The following is a 13,168-nucleotide window of genomic DNA, read 5'->3' as shown; positions in this document are numbered from 1 at the left end:
ATTAATTTTAAAAAGTAAATTCCCTTAAAGTATTTTCATGTTTATTACAGGCCCGTCATGGTCAGGTGGTTAAAGCAGTCGATTTGTAATTTGAGGGTCTCGAGTTCGAATCCCAGTCATATCAAACATGCTCGCCCTTCCAGCCGTGGGTGCATTATAGTGTTACGATCAATCCGTTGGTAAAAGAGTAGCTCAAGGGTTGGTGGTGGGTGGTGACGACTAGCTGCCTTCCTCTAGTCTTACACTGCTAAATTAGGGACATCTCGCGCAGATAGCCCTCGTGTAGCTTTACACGAAATTCAAAAAACAAACATTTTTTTTTTGGTATTTTGGGTGTTTTTGTTCATGTAACAAAGGAAAAAAATAAATAAATTTTCATGTCTAAAAAGACATTTACTTAATTTCAATGAAACAGCATTCCTTCACGGAAGTAAAGTTAGGTTTAAAACCACTAGAAAGGGAATCCAGTTCATTACATTTCAGAATCATAATAATAATAATACTTGACATCCAAGTTAAATTAATTACCTGAGTATAGTAAGTAGCGTTTCCACAACCGAAGATTTGTCTTTGTAACTATTTAATAATTTGCAGATAGCGATTTTCCCCGAATTTTGACTCCAGGCACTCTTGAGCGACAATTCCTCTCCAGAGGGTAGCATAACAGTTAGGGGACGAATCTTGTCTGAAAATTCTTCCAGTGACCTTCCGTTTTCCTGAAATGTATTTGTTTCTGGATCTTTATAGTCATCTACTATAGGAAGAGCAAAGGGAAATGAAAATTGAAGGACAACACCAAACAACTGACTGTCGAATACTGCCTTGTTCTCCCGACCTATGGTGGCATTATTATGTTGATTTTCAGACAAATCTCTGAAGTTCCAGTTCTGCATATTTCTTGCATTTCGTAATCCTAGAAAGTTCCAAGTTGAAAAATCGGGAAAACTCATGGCTAGGACGGGCTTAAAAATAACTAGCACTTGCTGGTCGTCCTGAAAGATAGTCCTTGGGGTGAAAGCATGATTAGTCTCTTCCACTGATGTTATATACAGAACAGCGCAGGTCAGCACAACGAATATTATCGGTATGTGTGACTTCATATTTTTCGGTCACTAGTTATTCTATAAAACAAAAGAAACTGAATGAAGAAGAAACATACCAAAAATATCAAATTATCTTTTAAGAGCATTTTGCGTTTTCTTTTTAGTAGGTTTCTGTGTAATCGTGAAGCTTAGTAGAGCTCACAGAGGGCATTAAAGAGGAACAATTTTGTGAGGCCATTTTATGGAAGGAAGGTGGATTGTGAAATTGGAAACAAATTACCAACAATTCGTTTTACTTTTCTTATTTGTACTACAGTTATACACACGGCTGTAGCTACAGGTAGTCGGTGACTTCCACTCCTAAAAATACTACTGCTTTCCCTGTGAAAAATTATAACACAAAAACAACTATTGGGGGACATTAGTCAAAATTACTCATTGCCGTGATTGGTATTCCTGGCTTGTAGTTGAGGGGAACGAGATGGGAAATCTAACAACTATGTTTAGACTTGATAACAACATAATATAGACAGCTCTGAGCATAAAAAGAGTTGAAATATAGATGCATTATAATTATTCCACACAGTGTTGTGTAATCTGCTCGTTATCAAACTTTAGGGTGAAGACGATGAGATTCGTAATGAGACTTAGGAATATACTGGATGCATTGTGATGGTTGGATGATCGACCTTGGTACGTTTCACAGAAATATATTCTAATATATGAATTTACCTTGTATTTAAAATATGTCATTTGAACTGTATGCAAGTCCTTAAATAATTAAGATGATTAATTGTGTAGAGACTGTGCTTGCTGGTAGTTGAGCCAAGCATTTATATCTGTGTGTGTGGGCGATAGAAAATATACTTCAGTTGGAGTAAATGTTGTGATCTCCTAAAGTCTCACTTATAATTCAAGTTGGGTCAGGCCTAGTGAATAGCGTGCTCGAACTTTGGAACCAGGTGTTTAAGGTTCGCAGCCTACTGCCCCAAAAACGCTTTACGCATTTTGTAATGGTGAGTGTGCTATAATGGTGGCGGTAAAATCCTACTATTCAATAGCACGAAAAATGCTTAATGAAGTTCTTTCATTTGTTTATTAGTAAAAACGTAAAATCTAATATTCTTGCATTTACTTGAAGCAACACTAGCTACACTAATTGTTTTTGTTACTTTTGTTTCCGTTAGCACTGCACGAGCTAATGTCACTCAGTGGTGAATACAGGATTTTTTTTTTTTTGGGGGGGGGTGATGATCGACTAAATAACAGTGACTTAAACCCAACCCTAAGTAAACTTTTCCTTGTTACTGCAACGTAAATTTCATGGAATTGATTTAGAAACAAAGAAAAGAAACATATATGACAATGAACTCTCATTTATTGACTTTATTCTAAAATATCAAGTTACAAGTAATCGTACAGCACTATACTGAATCACACAACATAGTGTATGTGACAATGAACTTTCATATATTCCTAAATGACATGTTACAAGTAAACATACAGCAAAAATATTTTGATTGAGATGATTAGTACTTTATATTTTTAATTTCCCATTAACCTACACAATTTTGGTATGGCCAGTGGGGGTCGCCTCGACCACAGTATTAACACTTGGTACACCCTGAAGGTATGCTGATACCACACAACACAGTATCAGACGAAATTATAAAATCACCATCTAAAAATACACTAGCCAGATCCAAAGACTATAATTTGCCGAAACATTTATGTATTTATGGTTTCACACAGCTAATCCTCGGATGATATTTTTCGCAAAATTGTGAAGCAATTACATTTGGATTAATTAACAAATAAAAGTAAATATTATGCATTTATTACTACTTACTATATTTTCAATATTACTAGACATTTTATAGCATGCTAGCATTTTGTAGTAGGAAGATTTTTTTGTTAAGGAAAGTTTCATAGTTATTTATTAATGAATATTTTTTATTTTAAGAAAAGTTGAGTTGATTATAGTCACAGAAAGGCTGGTAGTTAGGGCAATAAAAATAAAGTTTGCAACCAAATAAAGTATTATAAATCAGAAGAAAAAAACACTCACATGAGTATCTGATGAAAATATCAGGATAATTTTGAATTATAGTGGTTTAACTCTGAAATTAAGTGTGTTTTTTTAAGTTGTTATTTTTTATAGCATAATATTTCACTTATTGTTGTTATTACAAATAGATATAGCTGTATTCGTATAGGGGTAGAATTCAAAGTCATACAATGCATTACATAAAACAGAGTACAGAAGCTAGACAATAGTATAACAAACGTTTACTTATTCAGTTAAATATATTGTATAAATTACGTCAAATAAAAAATAAAAATGACATTACAAATATGACCATAGAAAAATAAAATTAGTTTGCCAGTAAAATCACCAAATGTTGAACAAACTCTTACGATTAATAACGATGCACAACGATACAAAGACACAAAGTACGACTTGCTAGAGTAAATATAATGGTCTACGAATTAAACTGAAAACTGATCGGACATCTCTGGGCTATAAGTAAAAGACCAATAAAACGAACTTACCATTAAAATTCAACCTGACGTGTGTCCGAATAAGTTGTTTACTGTTTCTTTTCTTCAATAATTTTCAAACATTATCTAACTAGCCGGTTATACTGATAAATATTATCGTAACTTTTAGTGTTTTTTTAGTTAAGCGTACACTGAAGCTTAAGAATAAAACAACTATATTGATAGTTGTATGAACTTTTTTATTTTGTGTAATATTTAGTGGTATTGTTCTTTATAAGATACAGTTCGAAGTTAGGCGTACATAACCTAGTTGCTTTGCACCATAAAAGGCCAAACAACCAACCAACCAATTCTAAGAGATAAATACACAGTTAATTTCAATGTAATATTTTTTTTTAAAACTGTTTAAGTTCTAATATACAAATATGATCAAAGTTTTAAAATGTATGTAACTTAAACTTAACCTCACTAATAAATGTTTACTATTCACGCAGGACATTTTGAAATGCCTATGTAAATCAACCTATTATTACAACTCTTAATTTTCCACACTTGATTAAATATCAGATCTTACCTTTAAAAGTACAGTTTGTTTTTTACACAGTATGTTCCTCGTTCATATAAGTGTTTGGCTGTGATTTTTGAAGTTGGAAAATCTAAGCTGACTACAGAATGGTATGTATGAAATTACAATAACTCGTATGTGGGTAACACGTTGGGCAATATTTCTTAAATATGAATGACATCTACATTTGGTGTCAGCCCTAGGGTGACCTGAACTTCAGATTCCTCGAGTGACGTCATCAGAGCATGCCATTTGACCACACAGAGATTCAAGAAAATACTGTTCGAATGGAGTTAGTTCACCTGCAATTAATGTTATATATTTATTGAATAAAATTAAATTATCTTTCTATTCAAATACTTTGATCTGAAGCAATCGTCTTATATTCAATCACATTTATAGAAAAGTTCTTAAAATGTATTTTATCTGACTAAAAGTAACGTTAGCATGTCGAAGGTCGATGACCTATTTAGTTTACACGGAGTTTCTTTTACCACCGTTAATCTATTACTTTCGATCATCAAGTATTTGCCACAATTCTAATACCGTAATTAAATATACCTGTTAGTGGGGTCATGTTAAGGTCACGGTTGTTTTACTTTCAACAATACTATAATTTGTCAGCTGGTTATTTGCACATCTTCGTTTCTCCTTTTCATTATATGGAATCTTTGTTTCTATATTTGTCACACTTTGTGTATACTTTTGCTTGGGATTAAACCTTATTTTACAATGTATTTTTCTCTCTAAACCACGTTTAAGTGATGAAAACTAAAGTTATTTATTTAACAACAAGGATCTCGAACGAAGGTTTAGAATAAAGAGTAAATTAAAGGTGACCATTGTGGTTTCAGTTTCAATTTATCAAAAACTGCCTACGCAGAATTTATTTATATAATAATAATGATTTCGTAATACTTTATTATTAATAGGTATTATTTAAAAAATGTTTGTATAAAAATTACTAAACATAGAAGCTTTGCACTTTATTAGTTATACTTACCACCATTGTCCACTAATTACCTCCATCAGAGTTGATAGTTTGTTGATCAACAAAAACATGTGCCAAATTAAACAGTTTTATTCATATGGTATCTTTTCTTATGTAAGAGTTAATTGCACAAAAACGACACTTTTAGTAAGTTTTACATGAATCAAGGATGTTTTTGTAGGATGCATCTGTATCAAACAGTTATCTGATCCAACAAATACATCGGCAAATTTTCTTAACAGCCTCCTGCCTGTTTCAACTCAGATTTCCTATCCGAACTTACACTGGTGACCTCGGTTGGACACGCAGCTGTAACTTCTTCATGCACTGTCATTCCTACTTCTTACAAACTAAAATTAAAATATTTATTATATTCTAACCATTTCAACCACAGAATTAACTTACGTTACCGCCTGAGATTATTCTTTGGAACACTACAAACTTTTATATTTAATGAGACTATGACATCATTGTTTACATGCATTCATCCAATCTACTGCGCTTGTGCCCTACTTGGGCTGACATCTCATGGTTCACCACAGAGCTGCATTTCACCTGGTCAACAGGTTATGGTGATAGATAACTTCTGCAGCACATCTCTATCAAGAATGTTGTGACTTTAGCCTAAATCTGTGATGACAATTCTCATACATTGGTTTTAAAGATAATTTGAAGTCGATTTCCCATTCATAGAAAACTTTATCATCATTTGTGAGGAAAAACTTTGTATTTATTGGTCAGAGCGTTAGTATACAAAGTGGAGACATACGATTCGTGATTAAACTTAGTCTAACTACCTTTGTATCAGTCAAGAACTCTACTCTAATCCATGTTCATTTATAGGTCCGTACCAAGTCTATTCGACATTGTTCTAACCACCATACATAAAGAAATAGAGAGACGTCTGTTTTCTCCTAGATCATTTGCAGACATGATCCAGAGCTTTGCTAGTTTATCATGAACCATGATAGTGGTTTTCCAATTTGCAGTTTGTTTATATTGTTATTATTAAACTACTGTTTCACAAGCCTACAGCCTAATAAATGTTATGTTGTTCTTAGCAAATGTTTTTTGTTGTTGTTTTTTATACGATGCGTGTTTATTCGAAACCTCAGGCACAAAGCCAGTGAATAACTACTTTGAACGACAACAAAGCTTTCGTGAAAGACGCAGCGTTTTAGATGTAATTATTTTATATAAAAATGGTAGAATTCTGTATACGTTTAACAGTGGTTGTGTTTCTTACTCTAAGCACATTTGTACAAAGCCGACATATAAGATAATTAAAAATTTAAAATAATCATATATGGATCGCAAAAAGAACAGGTAAACAAGGTTGTAGATTTAATGCTGACAGTTTGTTCAAGCCAAAAATCCTTATTATGAACCCACTATAAAACTATTGCAAGTGGTATCTATTGTGGTGTGGGATCACAATGGAAGTTTGCAAAACTGAGATAGTAGGTCTAAACTTAGTTGAACCTCCTAAATTCTGTTGTGCTGCAAAATTTCTCCACTTTCCACCGTAAAAAAATCCGGGATTTTTCTAACGTGTGCGTTAGTTGGAAACTTCAACTCTTGCATTTTCTAGCGTATTGATTGAGAACTACTACGTGAAAGATTCCTGAATTTGTTGTTGTATATAACTACTCTAGTCTGATGTATCTACCTGGAATTCCAGGACTATATATAGCTACTCTAGTCTGATGTATCTACCTAGAATTCCACGACTGTATATAGCTACTCTAGTCTGATGTATCTACCTAGAATTCCACGACTATATATAGCTACTCTAGTCTGATGTATCTACCTAGAATTCCACGACTGTATATAGCTACTCTAGTCTGATGTATCTACCTAGAATTCCACGACTGTATATAGCTACTCTAGTCTGATGTATCTACCTAGAATTCCACGACTATATATAGCTACTCTAGTCTGATGTATCTACCTAGAATTCCACGACTATATATAGCTACTCTAGTCTGATGTATCTACCTAGAATTCCACGACTGTATATAGCTACTCTAGTCTGATGTATCTACCTGGAATTCCAGGACTATATATAGCTACTCTAGTCTGATGTATCTACCTAGAATTCCACGACTGTATATAGCTACTCTAGTCTGATGTATCTACCTAGAATTCCACGACTATATATAGCTACTCTAGTCTGATGTATCTACCTAGAATTCCACGACTATATATAGCTACTCTAGTCTGATGTATCTACCTAGAATTCCACGACTATATATAGCTACTCTAGTCTGATGTATCTACCTGGAATTCCACGACTATATATAGCTACTCTAGTCTGATGTATCTACCTAGAATTCCACGACTATATATAGCTACTCTAGTCTGATCTATCTACCTAGAATTCCACGACTATATATAGCTACTCTAGTCTGATGTATCTACCTGGAATTCCAGGACTATATATAGCTACTCTAGTCTGATGTATCTACCTAGAATTCCACGACTATATATAGCTACTCTAGTCTGATGTATCTACCTAGAATTCCACGACTATATATAGCTACTCTAGTCTGATGTATCTACCTGGAATTCCAGGACTATATATAGCTACTCTAGTCTGATGTATCTACCTAGAATTCCACGACTATATATAGCTACTCTTGTCTGATGTATCTACCTGGAACTCCACGACTATATATAGTTACTCTAGTCTGATATATCTACCTAGAATTCCACGACTATATATAGCTACTCTAGTCTGATCTATCTACCTAGAATTCCACGACTATATATAGCTACTCTAGTCTGATGTATCTACCTGGAATTCCAGGACTATATATAGCTACTCTAGTCTGATGTATCTACCTAGAATTCCACGACTATATATAGCTACTCTAGTCTGATGTATCTACCTAGAATTCCACGACTATATATAGCTACTCTGGTCTGATGTATCTACCTAGAATTCCACGACTATATTCCAGAAGCTTTTACATAGTTGATTTTTGTACTCAGACGACGGGGTGATTCTTTCTGTTGTTTCTTGTAGTTAGTTTCAATTGTGAGTTCGTATTCAGGATTTCTTACCACTGCATATAACACTTCCATATAGCTATTGCTATTTTAATTAGTTGACGTTAAAGTATCGGTTGTAAATGTTGTCGATTATTGACGAATTACAATAAATGCGTCACTTTTGTCTATTATGCATGCATTATTTGTGTCACCATATTCCAGCAAACACTTGTTCAAAGCAAGATATTGAAGAACATATATGTGTCATGTACACGTAACAAGATAAACATGTTACTACTTCTATTTATATTGCATTAATTTATTAAAAAATTAAAAAAATTATTTCGTTCTGGTGCGACTGCTTTGTATCTGCTCGTTTTTTGTTACATTAAGCTGTGACGTTGATAGAAGCCGGGTTGGTCATTAAATCTATATCGTTACAGTCTCAAGGTTGAGAAGAGTTTTACATTTTGTTTGTTGTAGGTGCACACCAGTACTTTTGTTTATTTTTTGTTTTACGCTTGTTATTTATTTTAACTATGTTCAGTGTAATGATTGGATGAAAAATAACCAACAGAGCAGTAAAATGTTGAAAAACATTTAACATCCAAATGAACACATATGCATGTTTGTGGCTTAGAATTTATATTACATAAATGGATATAAAAACTTAAAAAACAAGATTACTAAAATTGTTAATGTATAAAGGGAAACGGTAACTGTCAAAAAAAGTACAGAAACAAATTTAATCAAAATGCAAAAATTACATCTTGAAACTGAAAATCCCTATTTTGATTCCATGTTTACAATACTTATCAATTTTGGTGGAATCAAAATTTGTAGCTTGAAAAAATAATGTAAACAATCCCTATTTGTTTACTCTTCAGAGTCCCTAGTGTAAACTTGAAAATATAATCTTTGCATTTTGATTAAATTTGTTGCGATAATTTTGACAATTCCTGTTCTCTCTTTTTAAATTAACAATTTTTACTAACCTTGTATCAGTAGACCTTGAGAACATTTATGGTCTCTCGGCTTCCTTGAGACGGCTGACAATTATCAGGAAAACTTAGTAGACTTTTGAGCTTCTGCGAAGACAGAAAAAAGACATTTTTGCCATCAAATTTCCCACGATTAAAACAGGTGTTTTTTTCTTTCTATGAATCTGAAACCCTTCTCATTTATATCATTTCAACAATTGGAACAGCAAGTTTTAGTTATCACTGCTGTTTGGCATCTAGCCAAAAGGATGAACTAAGCTACCTACCATATGGTAACTCGAGTAATGGTACCCTGTGTTAGTCGTCTTCTAACACGGAATCAGCTCAAATAATGTTGTTTATTGAAATGGATCTGCTTTTGAAGGTTTCCTTTGCTACAGTAACATAGTCAATATCTGGTAAACTATCATATTAATAGGTACAACCAGGCAATTTTATAAGATCTTTGAACCAAAGTGAAACAAAGCAATTCTGAATTTCAAAAGTTAAGTATTTATTACAATTATTTTCATATATAATTTTTGGCCAAAAATATATATTTACTTTGGTTCGAGATGTTCATGAAGCTTGTAAATGTTTTAGGTTTATAGTGATGTAATATTTCATTATACACAATTTTCGGATTGATTAATACTATTTGTTGAGAAAAAGACATTGATAAGATACATTCTGCTACGACTCTTCCTTTTTAAATTCAAAGTCAGAAGCTCATAGAAAATGGAAACTTGTCCTATTTCATGATGTTTATTATCCTTCTTGTAGGAAAATAGCTCATGTGCACCGTCAGACACTTTTCAGTTACTGTGCCAAACACTACAGTATTACAGTTATCGAGCTAGCAAACTTTGTGTGATAGATACTAAAACTTACACATAATGGCTCATTTTTACAGTAAAATTACTGTCATAAACAGACATTGAAATATGACGATTCAAGATAAACAAATCGTATGGAGTTAAGAAATACACATAAAAGTTTGTTCAAGCACAATCAAGGTCTAATTTATGTGTTTTATTGACATTTTGTACAGACAACTCTCAAATTACCCATGTTTCTGTTAACTTATTTATTTATTTTCACTATATATCGAAACACAAGCATCAAACTTCGTAATTCTTTAGATAAAATATTCAGAAATATATGTTATACGTAGTACAGTTTTTCTGTGACTTAAGAAAATGAATTGCAAATACAACAAATAAACGTATATTCGTCAAACGAAACCAGTGAACATTATTTACATTTTTCTGGCAAAACACATGTAAGAATAACGAAAAAAAAACATTAAACCACCCTAGAGTTTATGGAACATTGACTTTAAAAACATACAATTTTTAGAAATTCCTAACTTAAACTGTTATAATAAGTTTCTGTGTTTTAATTAACTTATCGTAAAAACTGCAACAGTACATTTCCATATTTTGATCCCTGTAGAACACTTTATTTCGGGTCTTGCATGATTGTTATGGTTTGCAAAATTTGATCTTACAACAAATAACATTACCTAAAGTTGGTCTTTTTTAACTCCTTAGCAGTTCCAGTCCAAAATGTTGCTATGAGGATACTAAAGAAATGTTTCACAACATCAGCTGGGCTGATCATATTTTAATCCGATAAAAACATTGAAAGAAAATCAACTATAAGGTCAAACTTAAAAACAGGTACAAGGCTATGAGTACATCAACCTCGGTAACAAGTGTAAAATATAATAACCTTCGATGTGTTACGATTTTCAGAAAAATTAAACCGAATACATATACAGTTTGTATAAAGAAAGCATTCATTGAGATTCTTATCGTCTGAAATATCTTTCAGTTTTGTATTTTTTCTGGTACTTTAGAAACCTTTCTTGTGCTAACATACACGCTTATCAATTTTCGTTTGCATCACAACACCAATGTGGTTCTTACAATGTTTGACACTCACTTAATGTCAACTGTGTTTCTCAAGTGATTAGCTAAGTTATATATACAAAATTCGTTTTACTATAACGTACTAGGTGCTCAGTATAAACTTCAAATTACACGCGTATAAAATCTAATTCCACTAATATATGAAATTACCTTGAAAACTGAAGAGCATAATGAAAAACTGGAAACTTTTTGCATAGCGAATAATTGTTTTGTAATAAGAATTTTTCAGGAAAACTTTTTACCTGGTGGGGAAAATAACGAAAACTAGAAGTAGTTGAACAGAATGTTGTCACGGCAACAGCGACTTCATTTGCTGTAAATTTCGAAACTTTCTGCGCATGAGCCAAACTTCATTGATAATTGGAAAAGAGCTCTTGTGCCTTCTTTTCATTTCTTAAATTAGGGTAAGAAGGACATCGAATGTTAATACAGATTTTATAGTAACATTTTGGACGTAATAAAGTACATTAGTGATAATTTTATTGTTGTTGACAGATTCCTTGGAAACATCGCATCCGATAACATACGTTCCATAAACCATTCTGAGAAGTAATACATGGAGTAAGGAATCGTTCGTGCTGTGATGTTTTTAGGGTGATTTTTAAAAATTCGAACAAAACTACTTTCCTAATATTTCATACAAAATGTAAGCAGGACATAATTGATGTTCCATTACTACAATTTTCAGCTGTTATTAGGCATCTCTCAGAACCATGCTTTTATATTACTCTCAGTCTGTGTATAAATACTGGAAGTTCCTGATACATGACTTTGATAATATAATAAATTATTTAAGATTTTACGATATTCTGGTTTATTGGTTAATGGTTTTAGTTAAGTAAAACCAAATAATTTGTGTAGTTACTTTAATAGATGATGTACTTACACTTAAAGCTAAATATCAACCTTTCAAGTAGTATAAAATTACTTTTGCTCATCTGAATTATCTGATTCGAGCCAATGAAAATAATAAAGGTGACCAAAGAACAAATAATTGAATTTGATTTCAAAGAAACAGTTTGAGCTATCTTAGTTGTACAACCTAATCCGATTTGAAAGAAACAGATTGAGATATTCCTTTATAATATACAACTTGATTTGAAAGTGATTTGACTCGCTGGCAGGCTTTTGGTCAGTATGTGGCTAATTTTCGCTGCAGTGAACCATGTAAGAGGTGATGCTACTTTGATTCTTTACATAAATGATTAATATATAAAACTATAAGACCTGAAAATACTAGGCCTAACGCAATTTATTACTATCTCTAACTCTTGAAATTGTAGGTATCTCTCTTTTTTTTACAAATATTAACTGGGATTTTTTTCATACACTCTAGGACGTTGAGAAGACAATTAAATATCTTCAGTGACATTCACAGCATTCTCTTGAATTGTTCACATCTTTATTAACCCTTCAATTGCGGTTGACATCATAATATGTAAGCATTTTGCACGTCGTATTTTGAACGCCCTGTGGCAAAGCTTCATGAATGTTTGTTTGTTGGTTTTTGAATTTCTCGCAAAACTACACGAGGGCTTTCGTTCGCTGTTAAAAATCAAGTACGTATTCAAAATAATTACACACTTAGTATACGAACTTTTTAAGACATGATTAAGAATATATATTTGCTTATTTTTAGATACCTTTGTGACCGAACTCCACAATGTCTGACTTTCTTCTGAAGAATTTAGTATATCTTGTATAACTTGTATGTCTGCATATAAATTCCGAACTTTTTTATTATATAAATGTTTCACTATTTCAGTTTTTCACAAAATCACTTCATTTGTTATTAGTTGGTCGGATAACCGACAAGTTCAGTTTGGTTTGAATTTCGCACAAAACTATACGCGGGCTATCTGCGCTACCCGTCCTTAATTTAGCAGTGTAAGACTAGAGAGAAGGCATCTAGTCATTATCTCTCACCGTCAACTATTGGGCTACTCTTTTGCCAACAAATTGTGGGATTGGCCGTCACATTATAAAGCACCCACGGCTGAAAAGGCGAGCATGTATGGTGTGACGAGGATTCGATCCTTGAATATTATTGGTTTCATACAGAATTGTACGAAACATTTCTTCTCCATCTGCTTCAGATATGCAAAAGTTAAAAAGATATGTCGTAGAATCAACTTTTATTCATCTGGACCCGGCATGAC

The 13,168-nt window shown here is 32.8% G+C and overlaps 1 long non-coding RNA gene across 1 annotated transcript; it reads right to left on the bottom strand.

The window, feature by feature from the left end:
• Nucleotides 1-534: 534 nt before the first annotated feature.
• On the bottom strand, nucleotides 535-9,319 carry LOC143249752 (uncharacterized). The gene is made up of 3 exons (XR_013027928.1): nucleotides 9,091-9,319; nucleotides 4,120-4,412; nucleotides 535-1,121 (listed from the first exon to the last, which is right to left on the bottom strand). It is a non-coding gene; the product is annotated as an uncharacterized LOC143249752 (long non-coding RNA).
• Between the last annotated feature and the right edge of the window lie 3,849 nt (nucleotides 9,320-13,168).

The sequence above is a fragment of the Tachypleus tridentatus genome, chromosome 1 (assembly GCF_004210375.1).
Source record: "Tachypleus tridentatus isolate NWPU-2018 chromosome 1, ASM421037v1, whole genome shotgun sequence".
Lineage (NCBI taxonomy): Eukaryota > Metazoa > Arthropoda > Merostomata > Xiphosura > Limulidae > Tachypleus > Tachypleus tridentatus.
Note: the sequence above shows the minus strand (reverse complement) of the source record. Positions and strands in the feature narration are given on the sequence as shown.